General features: G+C 58.3%; 1 pseudogene across 1 annotated transcript in view; it reads right to left on the bottom strand.

Annotated features, from left to right (window-relative positions):
• Window positions 1-11,522, bottom strand: part of LOC309660414 (olfactory receptor 1571-like) — a 33,406-nt pseudogene extending 21,884 nt beyond the window's left edge. The window contains exons 1-3 of the transcript in view: window positions 11,476-11,522; window positions 11,307-11,425; window positions 11,045-11,208 (exon numbers count right to left, since the gene is read on the bottom strand). The product of the transcript in view is annotated as an olfactory receptor 1571-like (transcript). The remainder of the gene's footprint in view (window positions 1-11,044; window positions 11,209-11,306; window positions 11,426-11,475) is intronic.
• Window positions 11,523-27,368: the final 15,846 nt, after the last annotated feature.

Raw genomic sequence — 27,368 nt, 5'->3', positions numbered from 1 at the left:
CCGCCGCCGGTGACCCCTGGTAAACTCTGCCTCTCCCCTTCACATGCGCTTCTGCCAGCAAGCACAGCCCTCTCCGGCTCGGGCCTCAGGCGGCCCAGGTCCAGCCTGGTCTGGACCCGAGTCCCCCCTCGTCCACAGGGACCTCGGCAGCCACCCTGAGCCCTAGAACACACATGTCCCTACACACGGGGTGATGGCGTCTGCCAACCTCATGGCGGAAGCATGAAAATAGCCGGGGCTCCCAGTTCACGGCGGGGATGCGAGCATAGCCTCCACCCCGACACCGGCTCTTATTGAAACCACCCGAAGGAACGGACCCGGGTCCCTGGAGGGAGCAGGAAGTGCCTGCCCATGGGAGAAATTACTCGGCATTTCCAGAATATACACACAGCCCAGAGTGATGGAGGGAGCGTGACCACCCCATAGTTCTCGCACGCGGGGATGCAGGGGGGTTCAGTGGAGGCCCCCAGGTTCACCGTCTGGTTAGGGGTTCCCAGGGGGAAGTCACCCCACAGAAGGGCCAGCGTCGACCCTGACCACCGCCTTCAGACACAGAATCTTCTGGGAAGCTCCCACCCTGCCCCTGGGATTGGGTTGACGGGAAGCTGGGTCCCCCCGTGTGGCAGGGTCATCTGACAACCAGGCTGAAGGATCTGATCCCCCAACTCCCGAGCCAGGACGGACTCCGCTCGAGCCGGGCCAGCCCCTCCAGAAAGGGAGGAGGGCAGGGGGACGCTCCGCCACCCCTCCCCCTTGTGGAAGAGCCTGAGGGGGCAGGACTCGATCCTTTGGCCCAGGGGGGCTGAGCTCCGAAAGCCCACCTGTGCACCCAACTCATCTCAAAGGGACCTGGTGCCTACGGCCATGAGTGGGAATCGCTCTGAGAAGAGGACAGGGTCTTGAGAGAAATGTGGGCTTGTTGACTCTGAAAGCAAAGGGCAGCTCGCCCCCTCCCCCAGAGAAACAAGCCCAGGAATTCGAAGGGAAGTTCAGAAATCCTCCCAGGACTGGAAAGACAGAGGTAGGGGTGAATGTGGCCAGAGCGGCTGAGAGACAGAGCCAGGACGGGGACACACACCCGACGTGTGCAAAGGGGACAGAGAGGAAAAACAGACACAGAGCAAGACCTTCCCTCTGAGTCAGAGAGAGACACGTCTTCAGATAGGAAGGGCTTGTGAGAACAGAAAAACTGATTATTGAAAAACCAGAGAGAGAGAGAAGGACAAGCATGAATGAATCCCAAGATGAACTTCTCATGGGAGATGGGAGCGGGGGGCCGGCGAAGACCCCTCCCCAGCAGACGGAGCGAGGTGCCCCGGGAGAGGAGCCCCCCCAAACCCACCAGCAGCTCCTTCGTAGGACTGGGGCGAAGCCCATCTCCCCAGCCTGACATTATCCTTCGTAGGACTGGGGCGAAGCCCATCTCCCCGGCCTGACATTATCCTTCGTAGGACTGGGGCGAAGCCCATCTCCCCGGCCTGACATTATCCTTCGTAGGACTGGGGCGAAGCCCATCTCCCCAGCCTATTATCCTTCGTAGGACTGGGGCGAAGCCCATCTCCCCAGCCTATTATCCTTCGTAGGACTGGGGCGAAGCCCATCTCCCCAGCCTATTATCCTTCGTAGGACTGGGGCGAAGCCCATCTCCCCAGCCTATTATCCTTCGTAGGACTGGGGCGAAGCCCATCTCCCCAGCCTGACATTATCCTTCGCAGGACTGGGGCGAAGCCCATCTCCCCAGCCTGACATTATCCTTCGTAGGACTGGGGCGAAGCCCATCTCCCCGGCCTGACATTATCCTTCGTAGGACTGGGGCGAAGCCCATCTCCCCAGCCTGACATTACAGTACAGCTGTGTTCATTAACTCTCGCTCTAGAGAAATTTCAAATTCTTAGAAAATCAAAAAGATCCCACTAGCCTTACAGTTTGGGCCTTGGGTCGTGCTAAAATTCCTCACCGCTGCTCGACCCTCAGACCATTATCCTAGTTTTCTAATACTTCAGTGGTTTCAGCAGTGCATATAGACATTTAGGTATAAAGTTCACTTGGGTGATCATGAGTTGTTCTAACCTTTTGAGGGGTGCACGTGAAACTGCGAGAACGTTTCTCCACAGGTCAGGACCTTTGCAGCAGCCCCAGGTGACAGCTCCACAGAGGGGGCTCCCCTGAAATGCACGTGGGAGGAGGGGGCACCGCCAGGATGCAGGGTCCACGGGCCAGAGTGAGTCAGCCCTGGAGGGGGACAGTTGGCCCCGGGCAGGGACCGAGGGCCTGCAGCCAGGCCACTCCCGGGACTGCAGGCCAGGCACACTCAGGGGCACTGGGAGCCCCCAAGGCACAAAGAGGGGTGGGCACGGGGACCCTGTGGGTGAAGGAAAGTGTCACGAGCAGCCCAGACCTGGGGCCGCCACCAGGAGGTGGGAGGCGCCCCACGAGGGGACGGGCAGTGGGGGGTCTCCCCCAGGTAAGGCCGGGGGGCCGGAGCCATCGCCAGCCTCTTGGTGGGTGCGGCCACTTCTGTGGGCCCCGGACCTAGACAGGGAGGAGGGCAGGCTGGCGGGGTGCTGGTGAGGCCAGGCCTGAGGTGATGTCCACTCTTCCTCCTCTCAGACCCCTGGGGCCTCTGCAGGGGTCCCTGCGCCCCGAGCTCAGGCTTCTGCGGACACGTTCCCACCCAACGACCGCGGGGTGGCCTGTGTGAGTCTAGGGTCGTCTCCTGGCCTCACTAAACTCTGACCCCAACCGTGCCAAGCCGCTGTCCCGAGACAGGACCCAGCTCTCTGAGCCTGGATGCAAATTCCCCAAGAACAGGGCACTTTAACCCGTTCTTTCAGACTTTAGGGTTTTTCATTTCTCCCGGGGCCTTCCAGAGGGGGGTTCAGAGACATGAGACAGGCATGTGGGCGGGGTCTCAGGCATCATCTGTCACCACAGCACCGCCCCCTCCCAGAGAGGCCATGCCGGAGCCCGCGTAGGACGGAAGGATGAGGGTGTGAGCTGGCCTTGGAGGAGTGGGCGAGGAGGGGGACTCAGGGCCGTCCTGACCGGAGGCAGGTGCCTGGCTGACCCCGGGCTTAACGGGGTGACGACCAGCAGCTGGGGGGTTCAGTGCCTCTCCGGCAGCTCCTTCTCGGTGGCAGGACATAGGCGGGTGGGTCCTGGCCTCTCTGGAGGGGGCGCCGTGGAGGGGACGCAGAGCCAAGGCCTCTGGGACAGGACACCCTTCCTGCTCTCACCCCCACTGCCCTGTGCTACGAGGCCGGGCAGTCCTGGGCCTTCCTCTCGTCTGCCGTCTCTTTGCTCCTTGTGTGCAACTGGGCAGAGCCCAGGGGTGGGGGAGAAGCTGGCACCTCGCTGCCCCGACAGTCTGGGTGACACCTGGCACTCGTGCCACACCTGTGCCTGATCCCTGGGGACACCAGCCATTCCCTCCTCTGGCTGTTTTATTTGCAATAACCCTGCACGTTTAGGGCCGAAGCCCAGAAGAGCCCTTCCCAGGGGTGCCCAGGCCCGCCCTCCCCAGCACAGATGCAGCCTTTGTCACCGAGTCCCCCGGGCCCACTGGACACAAGGTGACCGGCACAAGTGGGGCTGCAGCTCCCGCCCCGGGGGCTCTGCGGGGGGAGCCCTGATGCAGACATGCGGCCTCCCTGGTGTCTCCACCGTGTCCAGGCTGCCAGCGTCTGGGCACGGATCTGCCCCCTTTGGGGTTGGCATCTTCTCGCGACCGCGATGGGCAAATGTGCCGCGTCCGGAACGGGCGGCAGGAGACCGCAGTAGGTGCCCTTCATCGGTGGCCGCCAGACGCCGGGCAGCCGAGGGTCAGACGGGCTGAGGCCTGTGCAGAGATTTAATCTCCCCCGGCTCCCGTCTCAGGAGCTTGGAGCATCTCTCTTCTGCTATAAATACTTATGTGAGTCAGAAGAGAAACCGCGTCCAGCCGGGCAGCCGGCCTCTCCCAGCGGTGGCTCCACGCGGCCCGATGAGGGTCCAGGCTCCCCCCACCCCTGCCCCCGCTGGCCCGGCCGCGGCCTACTTTCCAGGCCAGCACGAAGTTTGACGGAGCGTGATTAACAAAGGGAGGCTTTCTGCTTCTCGGCAGCTGCGCCCCCTGCCGGCGGCCGTGTGAACCGGTGCTGCGGGCACTGTCTGGCGGGGGAGGGGGCCCGGTGTCTGCCTTCCTCCGGACGCAAGTTTTTCAAGGAAAACCGACGGAGTCCTTATGTGTCTCAGAATAACATGGAAGTGCGGGACGCCCATTGCAGGGCAGGCCTGGGGCCAAGACCCCAACGGGGGCCTGGTGAGCTGGCCCTGGCCCCCACCCCGTCCCACCAGGGCCCTTCCTCCCTGTCCCTTCCTCCTTCCTCCCAGCTCCAGAAAACACGGAGCATCCAGATGTCCAGGAACAAGGATTGGGTCCAGTGAGACCCTGATGACCGACCTCTGACCCCTGACATCCGAGGCAGCTGATAAATGAGAGGTGGGTGGAGCCTGCTTTTCAGGTCCCACAACCTTCAGGGTGTCGGGGCAGCAGGGACCCCAGAGTCCATATGAGCTTCTTGGAGCCTGGAGGACGCTGGAGGAGCCCCACCTGTGGGCCCGTGTCGAGCGGGTTCAGAGAAACAGCTGTTTTCCCGTCTACCCCTCTCCCGGGGTCCCCTCAAGGGACGCTCAGCCCCACCCCAGCCCCTGCAGGTGCACCAACCTAGGAGGGACCCCCGACTCCTAGACAGGGTTTTAAATAAAGTGGGGATGTGTTTACAACATCATAAGTACACGCTGTGGGCTTACCATGGGAGAAGCAGCAGACCAAAATAACATAAAGATAAAAAAAGGCTGCTGAGTGCACTCGTGACTTCTCCTGTTGAGATTTTCGTGGATTTCCCGTATTTTCTACATCGAGCAGCACTATGTACAATCTGAAAAGGAGCACAGCCTTCTCCCACGGTGCCCTGTCACCTCTGCCAGGTCCTCACCTCCAGACACGGCCACCTGCCCGTCAGGCAGCGTAGGGCTCCTCCAGCCCCACCCCTTCCTCCCTGCTCCAGACGACGCCCTCAGAGCCTGTCGGGGCGGAAGCTGCCCCCAGATCCCTGGACGGGGGCCCCGCTGCTCCCAGGAAGCCGCTCAGAAATGCAGCCCCCGACCCCGGCCCAGACAGGGCTCACTCGCGCACGAGAACTGTTAGCAATTCAAGTCTCAAGACGCCAGAAACCGTTAACTGTCATGGGAAGTGTTATGAACGTTAGGGAGAAGCAGAGATGCCTTCGGTGTTTCGGGACACCCTGTGTAATTCCAAAATAGCTTTGCTAGTTTCTGAACCTCAAGTTTTATCACGCACACTCTGGTTTACTCATGTACTAAACTGGAAAGTGTATTTTATTTGTACACTGATTGCAATTTTACCCTCTTTTGCTCTTTGCTCATTTAAACTGTTTCAAATGGGGCCACAGCTGCCAAACCCGCAGAAACCCACCACTGGTGAGATTTTGCCAGTTTACAAGGAAGACCAGACGAAGAGGCAGAACTGCTGTCAGACAGGAAGCCCCGTGGGTAAAGCCAGGTTGGGGCTCTGGCAGCCCCACGGGAACAGGGGCTCTGGCCAAGACGGGGTCCAGAGGTGGCCGCACACGGGAGCCGCTCGTTAAACTCAGGCTTGCGGGGTGGAGGGGGCGCCCTCAGAAAGCTGGGGATCCAGGACCGCCTGCCGCCAAAGGGCCGGGAGGGACCTGCTGTCCCAGGACGCGCTGAATGCCACCTTTGTCCCGCAGCCCCTCTCATTAGAGCCATTTTCTGAGCTGTCACACACCGCACTTCCTGCCCATCTGGGCCTCATTACACTTGTGGGGACAGAGGGAGGCCGACGGAGAGCTCCCGTCCCCGGCACGCCCTCCATTCAGGGAAGAGGGGGCTGGGACAGGAACCTCATGGCCGGTGACACTTGACAACACCTGTTCTTGGAGACGAGAACTGTGTCCCCCAGCGGGGACCAGACGCAGGCTGGCGTCAGCCAGGCAGGGGGCAGGCAGGGTGTCGTGATCTTGTGCCGGTCGGTCGTGGACCCTGTTTGCGATATTAAGTCCTGATGGCCCCAACAACACTCGGCAGTGCCCCCGAGCTGCCCCTGGGTGATGCCGGGGCCGCTTCCTCCAGACCCTGGACTGGCCAGGGGACCAAGCTCTCTGAGGTCGAGGGTCAGAGACAAGGTCCCCCGCCATGGTGGGCTCTGATGGAAGGCGGGGGTGGGACGTCCAGGGGCCACAGGGCCTCCCCGAAGGAGGCAGCGTCCCGAGGGCTACAGGGGGCTGAATGTCCTGTCCCAGGTGGCGGTGGGGCAGCCAGCCGTGGCCCCCCGTGGAAGCCCCTGCAGCCCTCCCCTCCCCTCCCCAGGACGCTCCCCCCCCCCACAAGGCCTCCAGGGCATTCGGTGTCCGGGGTGAACTCCACCTTGCTTAGGGGGTTCGCCCGCAGAGAGGGCTGGAGCGGGGCGCCCCAGGGAGGGGGTCCGGACCCAGACAGCATGCAGGGACTGAAGGAGGCTCGGCCTAGATCGTGGGAGGGGGGCACCGGCCTTTCCCTCCCCCTCAGGGAACCCACACTGCGGGCCAAGGCGGGGACGCTGCACCAGGATGACACAAGGTACTGGCCTGTCCTCAGGGACACGTTTCTTAAAGGATAAGGACTCCAGGAAAGTTTGTAGACTAGGAGCTCTCATCCATGAGTAACTCTTAACCCGGGGCTTGGACAAAGCCCTGCCCCTCCTCTAATACGCCCTGCTGGCGGGGGGGACCCTCGAGTTGAAGGGGTGCCCGGGGTGCCCGGCAAACCTGCGGCCCTGGTTGCTGCGCCATCCTGCTGATGGTCCCCAGTGGACTCTGGTCTCGTTGGCCAATGTGTCGGGCTTGACCCAGGCCCACTGGGAGGCCGAGGGCCGGGGTACCGGGCAGACGCCAGGGACGAGGGTCCTGCTCTGGGCGGGGCCGGCCCAGCCCTCTTGCCTCCCCTCAGCCTCACGTGCGCCCCGAGTGGCCTGACTGCCTTTCTGCTCTTGTCGTCGCACCCTGGGTTCAGCCTTTACGTGTGCACCCTGCGCACTGGTCAGGCTGGGGGTGCCCAGGGCCCCTTCCAGAAGGACCAGGAGGGGCAACCCGGTCGGGGGGGGAGGGGTGTCTTCACCACCCAGTTCCTCACCACTGGACCTAGGCTAGAGGGGCGTTCACACCCCGCTCAGACCCGACCTGCAGGAGAGATTTAAACCCGGTCGCTTTGAGGCCTTGCTGACACAGCCCCCCTCTCCTCTAGGGCACAGTGCCTGCTTATCACGTCGGCTCCATCTTTGACAAATGCCCCGCCCGTCCTCCCGGCTACTCCGTTCTGAGAATGACCTCGATGGGAATCTGCAAGGCTGCACCTCTGGGCTCCCCTGTCACCTGTCACAGAAGCCCTTCCTGCTGGCCCTGCGGTGGGGACAGAGGATTCCATGACAAGGTGACGGAAGCTGGGGCCCTGCAGCTCCCAGACCCTGCCCCTCCGCATGCATCGTGGGGTCCCCGCTGTGCACCTCGGGTCCTCTCTGCTCGGCTGCGGCCCCCACGGCCCCCATGTGCTCACTGCTAAATGCAACACCGGCACTGCAGCTGGTCCTTTGTCTGGCAGGTGTTTTAAACATTCTGGAGTGTGTGACCCACAAGACCTTTGCTTTGGTCCTCCTGACAGGTTACTGTCTGGACTGGGGGGGGGACCAGCTGCCTCTGCCCTGGCTCTGATGGCACCTTTAGGCTCTGGGGCTGCATAGTCAGGTCACTCCGGAGTCTTTAAGCTAAAAACACGCTTGCTGAAATTATGACAAAGGCAACCGTGCTCTGCACATTTGCTAAAAGCCCTCCTGCCAATACATGGATCCAGGCAGCAAAATAGCTGCTCGAAGCGTCTTCCCTCTTGTGGCACTGAAACGAGCAAGGTCATGCGGCGTCTTGCAAACCAGGCCAGAGTCCTGCCCACATTGCTCCAGGTGCCATAGAAGACCAACGGCCATCCCACTGCCTCCTCCCCTCTTCCCCCAAAGGGGCTGGAGGCTGGGTGGGCACAGCTGGAGGATGTCAGTGGCATGGCACAACTCCCAGCAGGGGATGACCTCTGGTCTTGGCTTGGGCCTTCAGTCTGCCCACTGCCTGAGCTCTCCCCTCAGTTCTGAGTGTTTGTCCCTGTGTCCCTGTCCCATTCTCCATTTGTTCTCCACCAGTGGCCACCCAGAATCAAGGTGACAGCTGAGTCCAATAATGTCCTCTGGCCAGCGGGGTAGAAGTAGAAGTGGTAGATAGGCCTCTCAAGTAACGTCCAAGCAGAGAGCAGTCATACTTCCTTCTCATTTACTTTCTCCACTTGGCTGGAATACAAACATGATGGCCAGCACTTGGGCAGCCATCTTGGACTATGAGTTAACAACCAAGTGTTGAGGATGACTGTGCAGCAGGACAAGCTGAGAATGGAGCCCCAGTCCCAGCCCTGGGACACCTACATTTACACGAGAAAATGAAAATTCTAACGGTTTAAGCTGCCTTTTACTCCTTTTCTTGTCTTCCCTATGAACCTTTCCTAGGACTTATACAGTGTTGACTAGAATGGTGACAGTGGTCACCTCTGCCTTGTTCCTGATCTTAAAGGGAACACTTTAAAGAGTTTACCATTAAGATACGATATATGACATAGACTTTTAGAAAAATGTCCTTTTCATATACTCTGAAATAATTTTTTTTAGATTAGAATCCTTTCTTTCTTAAATGTTGGTAAAACTTGCCAGTTAAAACTATCTAGGCCTGATTTGCTTTGAAAGATTTTATCCACTGGTTCAATTTTACTAATGTTTATAGGTCTATTCAGGTCATTTATTTCTTCTTGGCTTGCTTTTATTAAGTTTTATTTTTCCAGAATTCTATCCACTTCATCCAAGAGGATAGAGTTATTCATAACAACCCCCATGTAATTGGTGGAGCGTCTGTGGTTATGTCTTCTGTTCTCATCTCTAACACTAGGCATTTGTGCCTCCTTCTTCGTGGTCAGGATGGCCAGGGGTTTGTCCATCTGACCAGCCATCTTCAAAGAATCGACTTTTGGCATTGTTGATGCCTCACCGCATGTTTGTCTTAACCTTGATATTTGTCTCCCTTTCCCTATGTTTCTTGTTCTCTCCTTTCTTGCTCTGCTGCCCCTTCCCCTTAAAAGTCAAGAAGCTGTGTGCTCTGCATCCGGCATCTCATCAGTCATGTAACTTGCCCGCTTGAGCTCCCACAGCCTGAAGTGAGCCCACACTGCTCTTCGAGCTCTTGTCCTGTTTTATTTTATCTAGGTGGGTAGACAACATGTGGTGTCTTAGATCATCTGCTCATTACATTTAACTGTGCACATTTGCCACTTTCTTTGCTCTTAATCATGTACTCTTCACGTTTTCCATGGTTTTGTGTCTGCTGAATTAGAGATAATTTCTTCAGCTCTATCTTCCATTTCACTAGTTCTTTAACTACATTTAACTGCAATTAAATCAATCCCTTGATTACTGAATCTTTATTTTTAATTTTATTTATTTCTTAATCCACTGAGTTTTATCTCCATTTATTATACTTTTCATTCCTAGAAATTCTATTTGGTCATTTTCAATTTAGCTTGATACATTTTTGATGGTCACATGCCCTTTATTCATATGTTAAGTCCCCTTTTATTGACCTAAGCACACCTAACTTACTGGGTATTCTGCCCTGACAACCCCACCATCGGAGTATTTGTGCGTCCTGTTTTGCTGCCTGTGGTTTTTTGGCTCACTTGTGGTGCCTTCTGGCCTGTGTGCTTTGTGATTTTTTTACTATGATTTCCTGTGTCTTGGACTTTTACCTGTGGGAGCTCCTTGAGGTCAGGTTGAGCTTGGGTTCTCCCAGAGGCACTGCCAGCCTGAAACCACGTCAGCTGAAATTCTGGGCCTTGGGCCCCTCAGGTGGTGTGAATTTGGTATGCCAGCCTCCTGAGGGTCCGCTAGCAGTCACCAATCCCAAGGGAGAGGTTTCCTCCTCCTCTCAATGCCAAAATTAGGGGCTGGCAGTCCCCTGGGTGGTGGGGTTGAGGCGCTATCCTGGTTCATCCTTGTGAGGAGAGGGCGGGCCCTCGTGTGGGTAGGGGTTCCCCACGAGACTGCGCTGGTCCGGCCGGCTCTGAACCTCCTCCACCTGGGCCTCCCTGGCCTCCCACACACTCCAGCTCCAGCCTCTGCGTATTCGCTCCTCACCTGCCAGATCCCTCGAGTGTCTGAGGAATACTGCTCATGGTTTATTCAGCACTTTTGCTTCCAGTGGGAGTGACAGGCAGGGAACCAAGTCTCTGTATCTGCCAGAACTAGAAGTCTTCTCTGTGTGTGTGTAAGATCCTGGTGCTGAGGGCTTCCCTGCCTGGACCTGGGGTGTGGGTGCAGGAAGTCAGGGGATGGCCCTGGCTGCCCGCAAGTGACCTCTGCACCAATGCCCAGGGTGGGGCCGGGGGAGTCAAGGATGTTCTGGGAGAAACACTGTGACCGCTGTTACTGCTGCATGGGTCACATGGCGCGTGTGTGGCACAAAGCCAGCTTTGCTCTAAAAGATGCATGAACTGTAGCCGTGTCTCTACTTCTGCTGTGCGGAAAGGTTCTTGCCATTGTGACACTTCACAGCACTGGGGCGGCCTGGATCTGGGTCCCTGCACGCCCGCTGCTAGGATCCCACATGGCCAGGACAGATGCTCATCCGGTCCTGGCCACTCTGTTCCCAAAACAGCCCAGTGAGTAATGAAATGGCCTCGTGTCATCAGCAAGGACACCGAGACCAAGGGGCCGGCCATACTGGGCTGAGGCGGGGCGAGGCCATCGTTAGCTGAGCAGTCAGTGGGTGAGCAGGGGGTCTCGTGATCCAGGGAGGGGCCTCCCTACCTGAGAGGGGTGTGAAAAGTGCAGGCACAAAACGCAGAGGCGTGCGGCCAGCACAGCAGGACACGCGGCTAGTTGTCTCCAGGGCACTTTCACACGCACTGTTGGCTCATCCTTCATCACCTTCTGCAGCGACGATTCACATCCTGCTCCCGTTGCAGTCTCCCCATGGCTCCACTCTCCCAGGGTCGTGTCCCCCAGGTAGGCAGTCCCAGAGGAGAGCCTCTTTCCTCCTGTGGTCCCGGGGGGATGCTCCTTGGCCGGGTCTGGACCCACAGAGGTGGCGTGAGTCTGGGCCGTCCTGGAGTTGGGCTGCCTGCCAGGTCCAGTCCACATTCTCAGTGTCCTACGTGTCCCCGGTCACCGTGTCCAGGGTGGTGCAGGCTGTTGGCCATGGCTTTGTAATTTTCAGACACTTTTCTGTTGCCCCCAGTGGAGTTGGCTGGGTTCAGGTGGGAGCAGGAGATCCCCGGGCTGGCTGGCCTGGGGAGGGGTGTGGGGAGTGGGGGTTCTGGGGCTCCCCTGGTACTGACCTCCCAATGTCCCCTTGGCTCTTCTCCTGTGTCGGCGGGACATCCATGCCGTCCCTGCCCCAGCGCTACCACTTGACCTTGGTGCTCCAGGGGCATCAGCCAGGCTCCTCGGGACCTGGGCCAAGGGTCCTCACCTTCCCCTCAGCCCGCTCCCCAGCCAAGCCTGACCATGGCCGAGGGGTTCCCAGACACTGCTGCCCAGAGCCTCCCTCTCCTGCCTTTGGCCTGGCCCAGGGTCCAGGTCCAAGGCCCATCACCCGGCCAGGGCTCAGCTCTGCCCCTCCTGGGTGTCACCTGCCCTCCCAGGGCTGGGACCAGCAGCAGCCCCTCACAGTGGGCTGTGTGAGGACAAGCATCTCTGCACACTTGGTGGGGTCAGCACGGAGTAGGACCTTCCCTTGGTGTGGGCACCCAGCAAGTGTGGTGGGTACATCCATGCCCCTCCTGTGAGTCCCTCAGTCACCCCAGTCTCTCCTTAGGTGGTTCTCTTGGGCTGAACCCGCCTCCTCCACTCCAGGGATGGGCAGGGTCTCGGCTGGCCGATCAGTGCACTCCACCCCTGGCCCCACCATCATGATTGGCTCAGGATGAACGTGTGACTCAATCCTGGCCAATGAGCATCTTCCCTGGGACTTTAGCTGGAACTAGGAGGAAAAACACTGTTGGCTGTGCCCACCTGGAAGACACGACCCAGGGGCTGGCCAAGGACATGGACAGTGGGACCAACAGGGAGTCACCAGAGCCAAGGGGAGAAGCAGATGACCCCTCCCCAAGCTGAAGGCACAGTTATCCCTGGGGAGAGTAGCCCCCCACATGGGTCTAGCTGGTTAGAGCAGGACCAACCTCAGGCGTGAGCGTCTGGGGATCTTGTGCTCCTGCCTTGACGGGTCTGAGTGGTGGTGTGGAGACAACGCCTCTGGATTTGGTGCACACACCAAACATCGGCTAGTGCAGGTGCGAACAGCATGTAAACTTTCAGAGCATTCGGCAACCCGCAACTGTTCTCTGGCAGGAGCAGGTGCCAGCTTTTTTCAAACCACATAACTAATGCATATTTATTATGGAAAAGTGAGAAAACAGATAGGCAAAAACAAAATGATCTACGCCACCCACCATTCCAAAGTAACAGCAGTTGGAATGGTAGCTGCTCTCCCCTTTCCTAGACATTCTCCAGTGCAGAAATTACACCTGTCAGCGTCTGCATATAAAGTGGGTGCCACTCTACACACTGTTTCATAATCCCACCTTCTGCACCTCGTGTATCCTGAGTATTTTTCTATGACAACAAATAGATAATGCAGTCATCTTTTTTAATGGTTACGTGGTATTTCACTGTGGGAATCAATGATACTTTCAGTAAACTGTCCGTTGTTACTGGGCATTTAAGTGTGCTGCTTTTCTTTGTTTTTGCTTTAAACATCTTGTGCATACCTGGGGCTCTTTGAACACTTATCCAATTAGTTTCTTAGAGTAAACGACAGAGTGGAATTGCACCGTGTGTGTTTAACGATTGCGTGAATGTGGCCCAAAATACGTCTTGAAGGGTGTGGGGATGACAGGTCCCAGGCTCTTATGTTCTGGTTCTGCTTTATCACCCTCTGGAGACTGCACTTCTCCCATTGGAATCTGTAATTTAGATTCCTAAACATTTTCACATAGTTACTGGCTGTTTGTGTTTCCCTTTTGGTGGCCCTTTTTCCCCACTTTTAATTGGGGGACTATCTTGGTTTGATTCCCTCAGGACTAGATCCCGAGTCCGGGAGTTGCCTCTAAGCAGCTTATCTGGGAGGTGGTCCCACCTAGGGAGGGGGAAGGGAGCAGGAAAGAGAAAGCAGTCAGTGAGGGGGTCCTATAAGCCACTTGCCGCTGTCCCACTGGGCTGGCGCCCCCCCTCCCAAGGGTGAGAAAGCTGAGTGATTGACCCCCGGCCCCGTCAGGCATTGTCGAGGCTGCTGGTGGAGTGGGTGCGGGGCCTAAATTCCCCAGGACTCCAGGCCAGCACCGTGCAGAGCCTGAGAAGAGGTACGGGGGATGCGGGCGGCAAGTGGGCGGGGCCGGGCACCTGCCAGGTCAGCCGGGCACCTGCCTTTCTCTTGGCCTCTGCGTATTTCAAAGCGCTGACGACATCATCACATACTGTGCCATAAAGGCTGAAATTCCTGTCTCCTCCAAAGCCATTTGCCTTTCTATTTTGTTCCTGGGATATTTGCAGTCATGCAGAAGAGTTCAATCCTTAATTTCATTCCGAATCCTTATAGCCTCTGCCTCTATGATGCGCTGAGAGAGTGTTTCTTCACATACAAATATTGTGCTCGTTTATGCCTCGTATTTTAATCACTTTGTTTTAAAAATAAGGGTTTTATCCATCTGGAACTTGGTTGCTTTGAGTCTTCACTGGTGTTTTGGTGAGAAGTCGGGAAGGGACGCCTGGAGGGCTGTGACGCAGGGGGTATCTTGGACCCCGAACAGCCCAATTTTGAGTTTGTATCTGTATCAGAAAATGGCATAAATCTAGACAAAGATCAACGAAATAAGCGAAGTCCCTTTTGCAAATAATAGTAGCAAACATTCACACTGCAACTCGCTTCCTGACGCGGTCCCTCCCCTGCTGGCCACCCGCATGGACATGGGCAGGGGGAGGCCTCCAGGTTCAGGGGAGGGTCGGGGCCCAGCTCTGCCACCTGCCCAGCCGGCCGCGGTGAGGAAGGACACGGGCACGGCTGGCGCTGCCCACGCGGTTCCGGCCCTTCTGAGGCAAGACCAGGGACGATGCCCGCAGAGGGACCCGAAGCTGTCCCCGCCCGGAGCTGCTCTGCAAACGGTGCGGGGCTGTGCTCACTCCTTCCACTTGGGCCTGGAGACTTTTCCTCTAAGAGGCAGAAAGTCAGTCTGTGAGGCTCTGTGGGCCCTGCGGGCTCTTGAAGCTTCTCAACTGCACGATTGCAGCCCAGGCGGCACATAAATGATATGCAAATGAACACGCGCTGTGTGTAAACTGAGGACCCCGACATTTGAATTTCACTTAACCTACACGGGACCCTGTCCTGAGTCAGCATCTGTGGGGCCTCCCATCCTGTCTCATGTGGAGCCCCATGCCTGCCTTTCCTCTGCTCCTTTCCAGGGACAGAGATCCCCTGAACCGGGGACCCGGGACCATCTGGAAAGGCAGAACAGCAGGAGGGCTGCCGTGCTCCAGACGCGTGGAGAGACCCCTGGGGGCCTGTCCCGCCTCCCCCTCCCCTCTCCTGTCTCCTTCCACCTTCCGGTGGAGGCTTCCGTGCCCGCAGGCTGACGGCGGGGTGGACGCCATGCAGAGCCGTGTCCCCTCGGCACGCAGATGGCAGACGTCACAGGGGCTCAGACACCTGTGTGACTCTGTCCGTCCTCCTCCACGTGCTGCCTCCGGAACCCAGCCTCACCTCTCCCCAGAGGTCAGGTGACAAGCTGCCAGCTCCGCCCCGTGACAGTCATGCCTGCGTGTGAGAAACACTGCAAGTGTTTGCCCTGCTGGACGCGGCAGAAGCCACGGGCTTCCGCCGTTCTGTTTTGATGAAGTGGGCTTAGCTGCATGCACTTTCCCCTGGGGCTCATCCAGATAGGTCTCAGGGGGCCCCAGCAGCATCTGGCCTTTCTGTGCACAGGTGAGAACAGATTTTCCCACAGGAGAGGGTGGAAGCAGAGGCCTGAGTCCAGGGGCGTCTGCACAGACACGGGGGCACCAGCACAGGCCGGCAGACCCCACGACCCATTTCTCCAGTTTGTGTATTTTTGCTTCAATTGCCTGTGCCTTTGGTGTCAGACCCAAGAAATCATTGCCGAGTTCAATATCATGGAGCTTTTGCCCTATGTTTTCTTCTAAGAGTTTTATTGTTTTAGGTCTTACATTTAGGTCTTTGGTCCATTTTGAGTTTATTCTTTATATGGTGTTAGGGGAGGGTCCAACTTCATTCTTTCGCATGTGGAGGTCCAGTTTTTTCAGCGCCATTTGTTGAAAAGACTGTCTTCCCAGCTGAACGGTCTTAGTGCCCTTGTCAAAACCATTTGGCCACACGTGTGAGGGTTTGTCTCTGGGCTCCCAGTCTGGTCAATTGGTCTACGTGTCTGTCCTTGGCCGGCACCCCACTGTTTTGGCCCCTGTGGCTTGGTAGTAAGTTTTGAAATCGGTAACAGTGAGTCCTCCACGAGCCTTCTAAGTTTGCCCCCAGAAATCTGCACCCACGTGGCACACAGTGAGGCGGTACCGACCCAGCATGTGGCCTGGTCCGCAGGATGCTCGGCCGCTCAGGCCGGTCCCCGACTCTGCCCTCTCACCACGGGAGCCGAGTTGCACCACAGCGGCCGCCCACGTGACCCGTCACATAGTGCCGTCCACCCATCCCTCCTCCCGGGACACGGCTGTGTGTCCGGTGCCCAGCCAGCCCCTCGCCGCTCCCTTGGCATACGCGTGTGCCCATGAGCCATCGGTCTGTGCGGGGTGGGCATCTGGGCGGATGTCACAGCCCACCAGCGTCCCCTCTTGTCACCTGTCCCAACTGCATGAGCCACTCCGGCCAGCGCTTTGGCTCCTGGACTCTTCCTCTCCGGAAGTGTTTTCCACGGCTCTCCACTCACTTGTCCGTCAGGCATCTGTCGCTTACCAGGCACCTTCCGGGTGCCAAGATGGAGCAGGGAGCCCAGCTGCCGGAGACAGGGGACGAGCAGCAGACAGGTCCCTGGGGGAAAGTACTCGGCGAAAACTGGAGCGGCTGGGAGGACAGGTGATGCCGGTGGGGGTGGAGTGTACGTTATACGTGGGGCGGGGAGGAACCCCCCTTAAGTCACATTCGGGCAGACAGCTGAAGGAACGCCGGGCCGCCGGGCCGTGACCAGGTGCTGCAGGGGTGCGGTGGGGTGGACGTGTGAGGTCAGAGGGGTGGCCAGTGCCGTGGGGCTGGGTTCTCCGGGGACGTGGGAGCCCCAGGAACGGGCCCTCCGGCTGTTGAATCCAGGATGGGAGTGGGGGCCAGGGCAGAGCAGGGAGCGGCTTGGCCTTGGACGGGTGCCGGGGGCAGGGTTCCGATTTGTTTCTGAAGGTGGAGCCAGGGTCTGATTGATCTGTCGTTAGGTTGTTTCCGAGGCCCTGCCGGCGCCGCCGTGGACAGCGTCCTGGTCCGTCTCTGGAGCGGCACCCAGAGGGGAACCGCTGGCGTGTGACGTGCAGCTCGGTGCGTCCTTGTCTCCCCAAGGCCCGGCCCCCTGCTGTGGCCTGCTGTGCTGGCCAGGCTGGGCCAAGTGTCCGGTGTGCTCTCGAGGCAGACCTTGGCCTGGCCGTCCTGTGCTACCTCCCTGACCTCTGTCCCCTGATACTCACAGGGAGGTTTCCGGGCAGCACTGCCCGCATCTGGCCACGCCAACCCGCTGCCCCAGACCCGCACCGTCCCCGGGAGACCGGGAGTTACACTTGAGAAGCCCCGCTCCACAGTGCTGCCCTCCTGACGCTAAGAATCACCATCGTGGTGGACCGGGACCCTGGTGACTGCCCCAGGTGCGGACCCCCCAGAGGAACAGGTGCAGCCCTGTGGGCTCTCGTTAAGCCGCTCCCCTTGCCCACCACCCAGGAGCCCACAGGCGAGGTCCCAGCCTCTCCTGATGGCCAGCGCCCTTTGCCAGGCCCCAAGGCAGGCCCCTCCGTCCCAGTGCAGTGCCAGAGCCCCAGTGACGGTGGTCGGCAGAATAGTGGTTCCAGGGACACCACGTCTGAATCCCTGGAGCCAGTGACCCTGTGAGCCTACATGGCGAGGGTTGCCATCCGCTGAACTTGGAGGGCGGATTCTCCTGGCTGAGGGGGGTGCCCAACACAATCGCCAGGGCCCTTGACACGGAGGAGGGAGGAAGGAGAGAGGGACAGAGTGGGGGGATGAGGAGGACTGGCCCCCAGGTGGCCTGGAGACGGAGGAGGGACCGCAAGTCAGGGAACGCTCAGCCTCTAGGAGCAGGAAAAGGCAGGACGTGGTTCTGCCCTGGAGCTGCCCACACCGTCTGGATGCCCGGTGTGGTTCACTCGTTACGGCGGCAACAGGCAACCAGAGGGTCAGGTCTGTGCCCCCCTGTGGGGAGTCTGGGGCTCCCTTCTCTCCCGGGACCCCTCCCTCTGCCGGGGCCACTCTCCGCATCTCCCCGTGTCCTCCCCCTCCTGCCCATCACACCCGCCCGGAGCCGTGGCCCAGGGCGAAAGCAGGCTGCCCCAGCACCGGGCCTGGACCCCCTAGGCTTTTGGTCACTGACCCACAGACGGGGCTGCAGGAATGACCTGCTCTGAAGACAGGGACTGGCGGGGACAGTGGCACCTGAAGCCGTGGGTGTCCCTCCCCCAGCAACTGGCAGGCCTCAGGAAAGGTTACACCCAGTGCAGGACCCACTGAAAACCCTCGGTGGCCTCATAAACTACGCCGCCGTGTCCCTCCCACAGGGAGCCCGGCCCTGACCTGACGGCGGACTTCCAAGACCCTCCGTGCCCCGCCAGCTCCACAGCCCCACGCAGGCGTTGCAGGCCCAGTGTCCACGGCCTGGCTGGCCCGGGGGTCACCGCCGGCTGTGTAGATGCGAGGCTGGAAGCTGGGGTCCCCGCCTGGAGGCCCCACAGGGAGCGCCTGCCGCTGATGCCCTGGGATCGTCCCGTAGAGCAGGACACCGGCCCGCCCAGGGCAGTGGCCGGACTGCTCACCGCTGGGGCTAAGACTCTGGTTTGCTGAGTCTTCTCGCCCAGAGCACGTGCATGGCCTGTTTGTTCCGACGTCGTCCTGGGACCTCAGACCACTGGTCACACGGGCACCTCAGGGCGCAGGCGGCCGCCGGCCGCTGCCTCCACACCGGCGCCCGGAAGCCTCGGTCTTCCTCTGTGGGGTGGGGGCCTTGTGGGAACGGGTTAGCCACCGCACCCCGTCTGTCCACGGCACAGTGGCTGGAACGGGCGGCCCGGGGGCGGCGTGGGAACCGAGCCCCTGGGGGTCCTGCCCACAAAAACAGCGCGGTGACCACGGCCTCTCCGGAGCCCCAGCCGCGACAGAGCTGGCGTGTGGGAGCCGGAGCTGGACCACTTCCCAGCGCCGCCCGCCAGGATGCCAGGGGCCCAGGGGCCCGAAGAATGTCTGGGAATGTTGGACGGCAGGCGGGGGTGAGAGTGTGCAGCCAGCGGGGTGCGGCCAGCCTCAAGGAAAACAGTGCGACAGATAAGGCTGCTGACTTTGGCACCAGCGGTACCCGCACGGGGACCCGGCGCCAGGGGACAGGAGGGGATGGGAGGGGACGGGCTGGGGGGCTTGAACTTTCCACATCCAGATCCGGCTTCCAGGGAGGACATGGGGCCAGTGGGGCCGGAGCAACTCCACGTCCCTCTGCCCCCTGGCATCCTGTCACTGGTGCTTATCTGGCAATAAAGGGCTTCTGACGAGTGTCGGGCTGAGCAGTGGCAGGACAGGGCCCGGGGGCTCGTCTGGAGCCGGGGACCCTCGGCGGGCTTAGGCTGAGCGTGAGCTCGACTGCCTTGGCTTTTCCTTTTGTTTCATCTTTATCTTGCTGAGCCTCACCTGCGCCAGGGGTGAAGGTCGAGCGACGCTAACAGAAAGCCCGGCCGGCCAGCCGGCCCAGCCAGGCTGCAGCCACGGCCCTTCCAGGCCATCAACACCACCCCGGTGGCCCTCGGCCCCTGGCTGTCCCCCCGGCGGTCAGCCTGACGCGGGGCCGTGCAAGGGGCCCTCAGCCCAACACCCCGGCTGTCTTCCTTCTTTTCTGTGCACTACCTCCCCGCCGTGGGAAGAGCTTCCAGTGTTAACTTTCTCACGGCTGTCTTTGCACCATCTCCCCATCCCTCCCCACGCCTGGCCAGAGGCTCTGGGACCATCGCAGGTCGCACTCCCTCCGCCTCTCCCTGGGGCCCCTCTGCCTCCCCCGGCTGGATCCCTGTCCCTGACCCAGGTCGTCCTCGTGGCTCACGCGTGGGCTGCAGGGAGCATCCTTCAAGGTTTCACTTGGATCACAGGTGCACTGACTGCGGAGGGCGGTCCCGTCCCACCACGCAAAGGAAGGTCGGGCGTCCCCCACCCAGCCACGCAGAGGCCACCACATGCGGTCCCCGCCGACCTGCGCCCCCGCAGGTGGTCAGGACGGGGCAACTCAGGCCCCGTGTGAACAGCTGGGCCACGAAAACAGCGGACCAGGCAGTGCTGAGGGGAAGCAGGCCCCAGGCCACAGCCTGGACAGCCCAGCCGGATGGTGGAGGAGGGGCCGTGTCCAGTCGATCTGGGTCCCCCAACATTTCCCCTTCCTCTCCCCGGTGGGCACACGCCGGGTGGGACAGAGGAGCTGGGGGAGATGGGAGGCGGCAGGTACCCACAGAGGGCAGGGAGGCCCAAGGCCGCCCAGGTTGGAGCACGCATGACCTTGTCTGCAGAGCCTGGGATTTCTGTGGGTTCATTGCTTTCACTCACTTATGGGGGCGGGATGAGGGAGCAGTAAGCAAAAGGAGGAAACAGTGTTTGACCAAGACCTGGCCTGGAGTGTCCGTCTCTCAGCACCTGCCCTGAAGCCCTGCCCAGGCCAATGGCCCAGAAGGGAGGGGGTCACATGCTGGGAGGAGAGGCCCACGTCTCACTCCCCAGGCTGCCACCAGAGGACGCTCATGACAGCAAACCGTAGGGAGCGGAAGGCAGGGGTGCGAGGAGTGGGCCTCACAGCAACATGGCTCTGGGCTAGGGCTCCCGCCACCCCCGCCCCCGGCCTCGGTCTGGGGAAGAGCATCTGCTCTCCCACCTCGAGGGGCACACGGCCCTCCTGCCTTCCTCCGCGGGGACCCTGCTGCACGGGGCCGAGGAGCCCTCCTCCCGCCCCAACCTGCACCCGCCCGCCCTCCCCACCCCGGCACTGCCACATACAACACCCAGGCCTGGTACCACTTTTGCATCTGTCCAGATGCTCTGGTTGCAAACCCAGGTCCGTCCTCTGGTGTGTCTCCCGCTCAGACAAGCAGATAGCACCCACGGCTGATGCAACGGACACATGTAAGGGGACCACGATTTGGGCCCAGCTAAGCCAGGAGCCCAGGTGAGTCTCCAGGCCGCTGTCTCTCTCACACCCGGAGTCTGTTTCTCTCTCCAGGGTGGCCCACAGGTGACCCCCATGGCTAGCAAGCTCCAGGAGCAGAGGGGGCCCTTTCCCCGGGGGGTTCTGCTGGCTCAGCCCAGGCCACGCGACCATCCCCGACCCAGTCTCTGGCCAGGGTGATGGGTCAAGCCTGCCTCACTCACCCACGTCCGGAGCCGGAAGAGCGGGCAGCTCCACCCAGACCACGTGGTCTGAGAAGGGGGGTTCCCGCTGGACGTCAGGCGGATAAAAGGCGTAAGGCCGACGACAGGTGTTCACCGCTGTGTTATTCACAGAGTGAAAATCTGGAAATAAGCGAGCGTCTGACCACGGGGCTGGGTTAAACCAACTCAGGTCTACACACCTGGCGGGATGTGGAACAGCCTGTACACGGTGAGGCTTGCAGTCACCCGGACAGACACAATGTGACGTGGAGAAACAGGCTGCCAGGCGACATAAATAGTGGGGTCCCACACATGTCTGAAAGGCCACACGATGAAGTAAATACCAACGTGGATTTTATCAGAGTGGGTGGGATGCCAGCAAGTTTTATTGCCCTCCTTTTGACAATCTGCATTTTCTCAAGTTTCTCAAAGGAACACACATTAATTTTGTAATAAAAGGAAAAGCTATTAATAGCATGTCAGAGGGTGTCCCAGCCCCCGCCCCGGCCCTACCAGAGGCTGTGGGAACGGGGTTCCTTCCTGGTGAGGAGCCCGGGTCCGCTCTCGGCGGTAACTTGTGGGCTGCGCCGTGTGCCCACTAACAGGTCGCCCTCCAAGAGGAAGGGGGGAGGTCTCCAACCAGCCCAAGGGTCCACACGAAGGCCCTCCTCCCCAGCCGTAGGCCCAGGGCCTCATGCAGGCTCCCCCCCCGGCCGGGCCATCAGTCCCACTTTAGCTGAGAGCAGGTCCCCAATGACGCCCCGCCCCCGTCACCCACCAGCTGCTGAGCTGTGTCAGCAGGACCCCCCCACCCTGACCCAGACGCCCCCAACGGTGAGAGGTCTGGTTGTATCAGCAGAAACACACGCACCCCCTCCACCCGGGGCCCACAACTCAGGGGGCACGTCACCCCGAAACCTAGCTGGCCGTGGGCTCCCACTCAAAGCCCCTCCCCAAGACCCCCTCCCAGGCTCCCTGCTGTACCCCCGCCAGCGTTAAGCGATCCTTCTAGAAAAATAAAACAGGAGTCCAAGTATGGATCTCATGGGATGCCTTGTCTGTTTCTAATGAATAATTCACTTTGAAGCAGACCCACTGCTGACATTTAAGTTCTGAATTCCTCTGGTCAAGCATCCATCAAGCAAATGGACAGAATTAGTTAATTTGACAGAGAACACGTGCTACCTGCTCGTTCTGCTTCTCTGCCTTCTGGACGGAGAGACTCTTGGAGGGAGGGGCCTCCCCACGGAGCCGCGGGGCTGGGAACGGGCTGGGCTTGAGGAGGGCTGTTGGGTGAATGAGGCCACGTCTGCGGGCGGGCGATGCCCTGAACATCTGGCCTGCCAGCCTCGAGGAGGCTGGGGCTTTGCTGAGTCTGGAAGACAGGCTGTCTCTGGCCGGCCGGCAAAGAGGAAAAGGGTGGAGGCTTGTAGCTTCAAGCTCCCAAACAAGCGCAACCTCACCGCGCTGCAGGGGGACACGACCCCAGGGCTGGAGACCCTCGCAGGGGGGCTGCGATCTGCTCCCACGGCTTCGCAGGTGGCGGCTCCCAGCCTCACTCTTCCTTCCCATAGAGTGGGCACAAGAGCAGTTAATAAATTATCGTGCTGGATCTGCCCCTCCCAGCTAGAACCTTCCGGGGGCCTCTGGTCACATCCAGAGTCCAACCCAAACCTCCCCAGCGGCCCAGGGACCCGACGGCCCGTTTCCTGCCCCTCCCCCTCCCCTCCCCTCCCCCTCCCCCTCCCCCTTGCGCACGCAGCTCCTCAGCCTGGCCTCTGGTGGTCCCACTGCTCCCACGGGGACATCCTCCCCCCCGGACCCCAATGGTTCCTCGCCGGCCAGGGCTCCGCTGCTGTAGCTCCGGCCGCCATCTCTCCACCCTCCGCAGTGAGGGGGCTCAGGGGACCAGGGGCGGCGTGGCCCGGCCGAGCGGCGGTGGGGGGGCCCGTCCTCAGAGGACAATGTGGGGCGTTGGGTGGACTCTGCTTCCCCTCGGCCACTGGAGCCCAGACACGGCTTCCCCACCTGCAGACTGAAAGTTGTTTGTTTTTTTTTTTTAATTTATTTATTTATTTTTTGGCTGTGTTGGGTCTTCGTTTCTGTGCGAGGGCTTTCTCTAGTTGTGGCAAGCGGGGGCCACTCTTCATCGCGGTGTGCGGGCCTCTCACTATCGCGGCCTCTCTTGTTGCGGAGCACAGGCTCCAGACACGCAGGCTCAGTAGTTGTGGCCCACGGGCCTAGTTGCTCCGTGGCCTGTGGGATCTTCCCAGACCAGGGCTCGAACCCATGTCCCCTGCATTGGCAGGCAGATTCCCAACCACTGCGCCACCAGGGAAGCCCCGGACTGAAAGTTTTAAATTCCCATTTTAAGACAAGACAAGAAAAATTTAAACACAAAGCTTTTTTCTGCCGTTTGGCCTCCAGTGTGCCCTGTGCATCTGTGTTAACCAGACCTCCCCAAGCTGAAATACCTGCTCAACCACAAAGATTGATTTTTCTCCTTCTGACATCAGCCATGTAACTCCTTAGAAGACAGTGTTCCTGTAAGGGGTCACAATGACCCGCCACTCGCCTTGTACGTACAGACATCTTTGGTGAACTTTATGTTAAATGCCAATATATCATTTCCCTTAAAGGCAGTGATTAGAATAGACTGCTCAGACGACCTGGGGAGATACTGGGCCACACTTCATGGAAGTTCCGAGCTTAAATACTTACTCATGACCTTATTAATGTTACTAGCTGTATTACTTGTATTCTGTCTATTTTACAAGATTATTGTTTCTTGCATCACCAAATGTGTGACTGAGCCTCAGATAAAAATAATGATGACAAGGTGACCTGAAACAATTGACCAAACATGTAGTTCTATAAGATCACTGACTGTAATAGTGTAACTCTAGGCATGGGAAGAAGCAACAAGAGGGAAACGTTTCCTAGACCATAACAGACTAGTAGGACCAGAGGCCCAGAGGCCTTGGGCTACCGTTAACAGGGCCTGGTCCAGTAACAGCGCACTGAGTGGTCTATCAAGGAAGTCCTCGCCTGACCTGGGAATGAGCATTCCTAGCACCGTGGGATAAATTGGTCATGAAATGCCTCCCAAACTTGGGTTGAAATTAAGACCGAAAGGGAGGGGTTTGTAAAATAAAGAACGTTGCCCACGCTCCAGTTCTACAAGAATCAAGCCCTCAGCCACTGCAGTCGCGGACCTACAAGGAATTCGGGGTGAAGATCAGGGTGAGGCCCTCTGTGCTCTGGGAAAACGGGCAGAACCCGCCCTCAGATGATATCTTCAGGAGGAAATTTTTATGATGCTGGATTCTTGCGTCTTCCCATACTTAGAAAAGCACCCAAACCATTAACTGAGTTGTCTGTTCCTGGTGACCAGCAGCAGCCTTCTACCGACACGTGTGCTTGGTTGCACGTACCCCTTCCCCCAAATCACACATACGCTGACCCCCCATCTCCTCGGAACAGATCTCAGAGCTCCTGAAAGACTGTTTCCCGGCTGCAGTCCTCAATTTCGCTCAAATACAATTCTCCATTTCTTTCTTAGATTGAATATTGATTAAGGTTTTTCTGGACAGGATGAAGCCGCTGAAAGCACCCCCTCCACGAAGGTGGTGTTAGGACAAACTGACCTTCCAGAGCTTGGTGCCCTGTGCCCCCCGGGCCCCAGGCCTCTCCCATCCTCGTGGTCCCTCAGGGAGGCTGCTTCCTGTTGAGTCACGCCCCCAGCCAACTTCAGCCCATCCAGCCCATGCCTGAGCCCGGGGGATGGTGTTGGGGTGCCCTGGGCTCCAGGTAAGTGTTTATATGCTGCATCAATGTCCGTGTCAGGGCTGGGGCTGGGACAAAGTATCCTCCCTGGGAGAGCCCGTGACACGCCCACCCTCGTGATCCGAGGTATGCCACGGGACCCTCCCCCGGCATCCCTGGCCCCCGCCACCAAGTCCTCCCTGACAACTGTGGACACAGAGAGGGGCTGGCCAGGAGGGGCCGGGGCCCAAGGGAGGAGGGAGGGTTTCCAGCTTCAACCTGACTCGGAGGGGGTTGCCGAGGACTGCGGCCCCCGTGACAGGAAACGGGTGCCCACCAGCCCGCAGGGGACCAGACAACACCCGGAGTACCATCTCCGGGCCTGACAGGTTCAGACGGCCGGAAAACTGTGTGGCCTCTGGGTTCCTGTGCCTGCACTGTTGTCTGGGTGTAAATAGCCTCTCAGTGAGTGGGGCCACCATCGTGCAGGGAGCTTTGGCCGAATGTCAGGGCCCGCTCTGCTCACACACCTTGACCCAGAAATTCCATTTTTGGGATCTGCTCTAAGGAAATGCCACACCAAGACCCTTCTGCACACAAGGGAAGGGGCCTAACGCCTACCCATCTGAGATTCAAGACACTGCTCCCCAGATTCTGCAGACCCGGCGGGGGTGCCATCCCAGCCTTTCTGCGGGGTTTCCCACACTGCTGGGGCCGCTTTCCAGATGCCAAGCACCAGGGCCTGGGCAGGGCCAAGGTCTCTGACAGGTGCTGGGGACTCCGGAGCTGGAGGGGCAGTGGGCAGCAGTGGGTTGCTCCTCGGCCTTGCAGCCCCGGACACACCTGGTTTCTCCGAGTCCAGCACTGGCCTGGCAGGGCCAGGAGGCTGGAGGTGGGGCACCCCTTTGCTGAGGTGGGCACAGCAGACTAGGACACACCGTACCATTAAGTCAAACATGTTAGCTGCCAGTGAGATTATCTGTGATTCCTACTTTTTTCTTCCTACATCTCTGCATTTTCTAGATTTCCTACAATAAACATATTACTTTCTTTTTTTTAATATATAAATTTATTTGTTTATTTATTTTTGGCTGCGTTGGGTCTTCATTCCTGTGCACGGGCTTTCTCTAGTTGCGGCGAGCGGGGGCTACTCTTCGTTGTGGTGCACGGGCTTCTCATTGCGGTGGTTTCTCTCGTTGCAGAGCATGGGCTGTAGGCGCACAGGCTTCAGTAGTTGTGGTTCACAGGCCCCAGAGCGCAGCCTCAGTAGTTGTGGCGCACGGGCTCAGTAGTTGTGGCTCGCGGGCTCTAGAGCACAGGCTCAGTAGTTGTGGCGCACGGGCTTAGTTGCTCCATAGCATGTGGGATCTTCCCGGACCAGGGCTCGAACCCGTGTCCCTTGCACTGGCAGGCGGATTCCCAACCACTGAGCCACCAGGGAAGTTCCTTACTTTCTTTTTTTTTAAATTTTTATTGGAGAATAGTTGATTTACAATGTTTTGTTACTTTCTGCTGTACAGCGAAGTGATTCAGTTATACATATACATATATCCACTCTTTTTTAGTTTCTTTTCCATATAGGTCAGTACAGAGTACTGAGTAGAGTTCCCTGTGCTCTACAGTAGGTCCAAAGTATTACTTTCCAATAAAAGGAAAAAAGATGGAAAACTTCCACTTCCAACCAAGATGGAATGAGAGGGATTGGATTACTTTCCTACCTGAAACCACCAAAACACAGACAAAACATATGACACCAGGGTTTTCAAGGCACTGGACATCAGGCCACAAAGAGCCACGAAGCCAGAGAGATGGGAAAAGAGGAGGTGAGCCCGATGGGAACCCTGGCCAGCTGCCTGCACAGAGCTTCCAGGCCACAGTGCAGGGGTGACCCAGCAGAGCCTGGTGGCCATCCTGAATGGAGCATCTTAAGAATCCAGGGAGACCAAGGCAGTGACAGTTTGCAGCCAGGTACCAGAGAGGAGAGAGCTGCATAGAGAGCCCAGGGAGATGCAGAGTCCCGTGAGTACACAGCAGAGCACAGATTTGCAAAGTGAATTTGTGCTTAGAAACCTTCTCACAAAGAAAAGTCCGGGCCTACATGGTGGCCCGGAAGATTCTCTCCAAAAGTTAAGGCAGAATTCATAGCAATTCTACACAAACTCTTTCAAAAAATTGAAAAGAAAAGAATTATTCCCAAGTCATTCTATGAAGCCAGCAGTATCCTGACACAAAAATCAGACAAGAAGTTACCAGAAAAAAATGCAGAAAATATCTCTCACACACATAGATGCAAAATTCTAAACAAGTCTACTCAATTGAATCCAACAATATATACAAAACGTAATACATCACAGTTTAGCCCAAGAATTCAGGGTTGATTTAACATTCAAAATTTAATCAATTCAATTCACCATACCAACAAACTAAAAGAAAAACAATTATGATTATCTCAGTAGACACAGAAAAAACACTTGACAAAATCCAACATCCATTCTGATAAAAACTCTCAGCAAACCAGAAATAGCCGGGAACTTCCTCTACTTGATAAAGAGCGTTTACAAAAAAATCTACAGCTGACATCATACTTACGGGTGAGACTGGATGCTTTTCCCCCCAGATCAGGACCAGGGAGGAGGTCTGCTCTCACACTCCATCCCAGCCAGGGCAAGAAAAAAGAAACGGAAGGCTGAGGTCACGCCTGGAAAGGAAGAAGTGAAACTGTCTTTTTTTGGCAGATGACGAGCTCATCTATGAAGAAAACCTAATGGAATCTACAAAAAAGTGACTGGAGCTGAGGGAGTTCACCAAGTCACAGGATCAAGGTCAACATGTATTTCTATAGTGAGC

This window comes from Balaenoptera physalus (genome assembly GCF_965194825.1).
Source record: "Balaenoptera physalus genome assembly, chromosome: 4".
Taxonomy (NCBI): Eukaryota; Metazoa; Chordata; class Mammalia; order Artiodactyla; family Balaenopteridae; genus Balaenoptera; species Balaenoptera physalus.
Note: the sequence above shows the minus strand (reverse complement) of the source record. Positions and strands in the feature narration are given on the sequence as shown.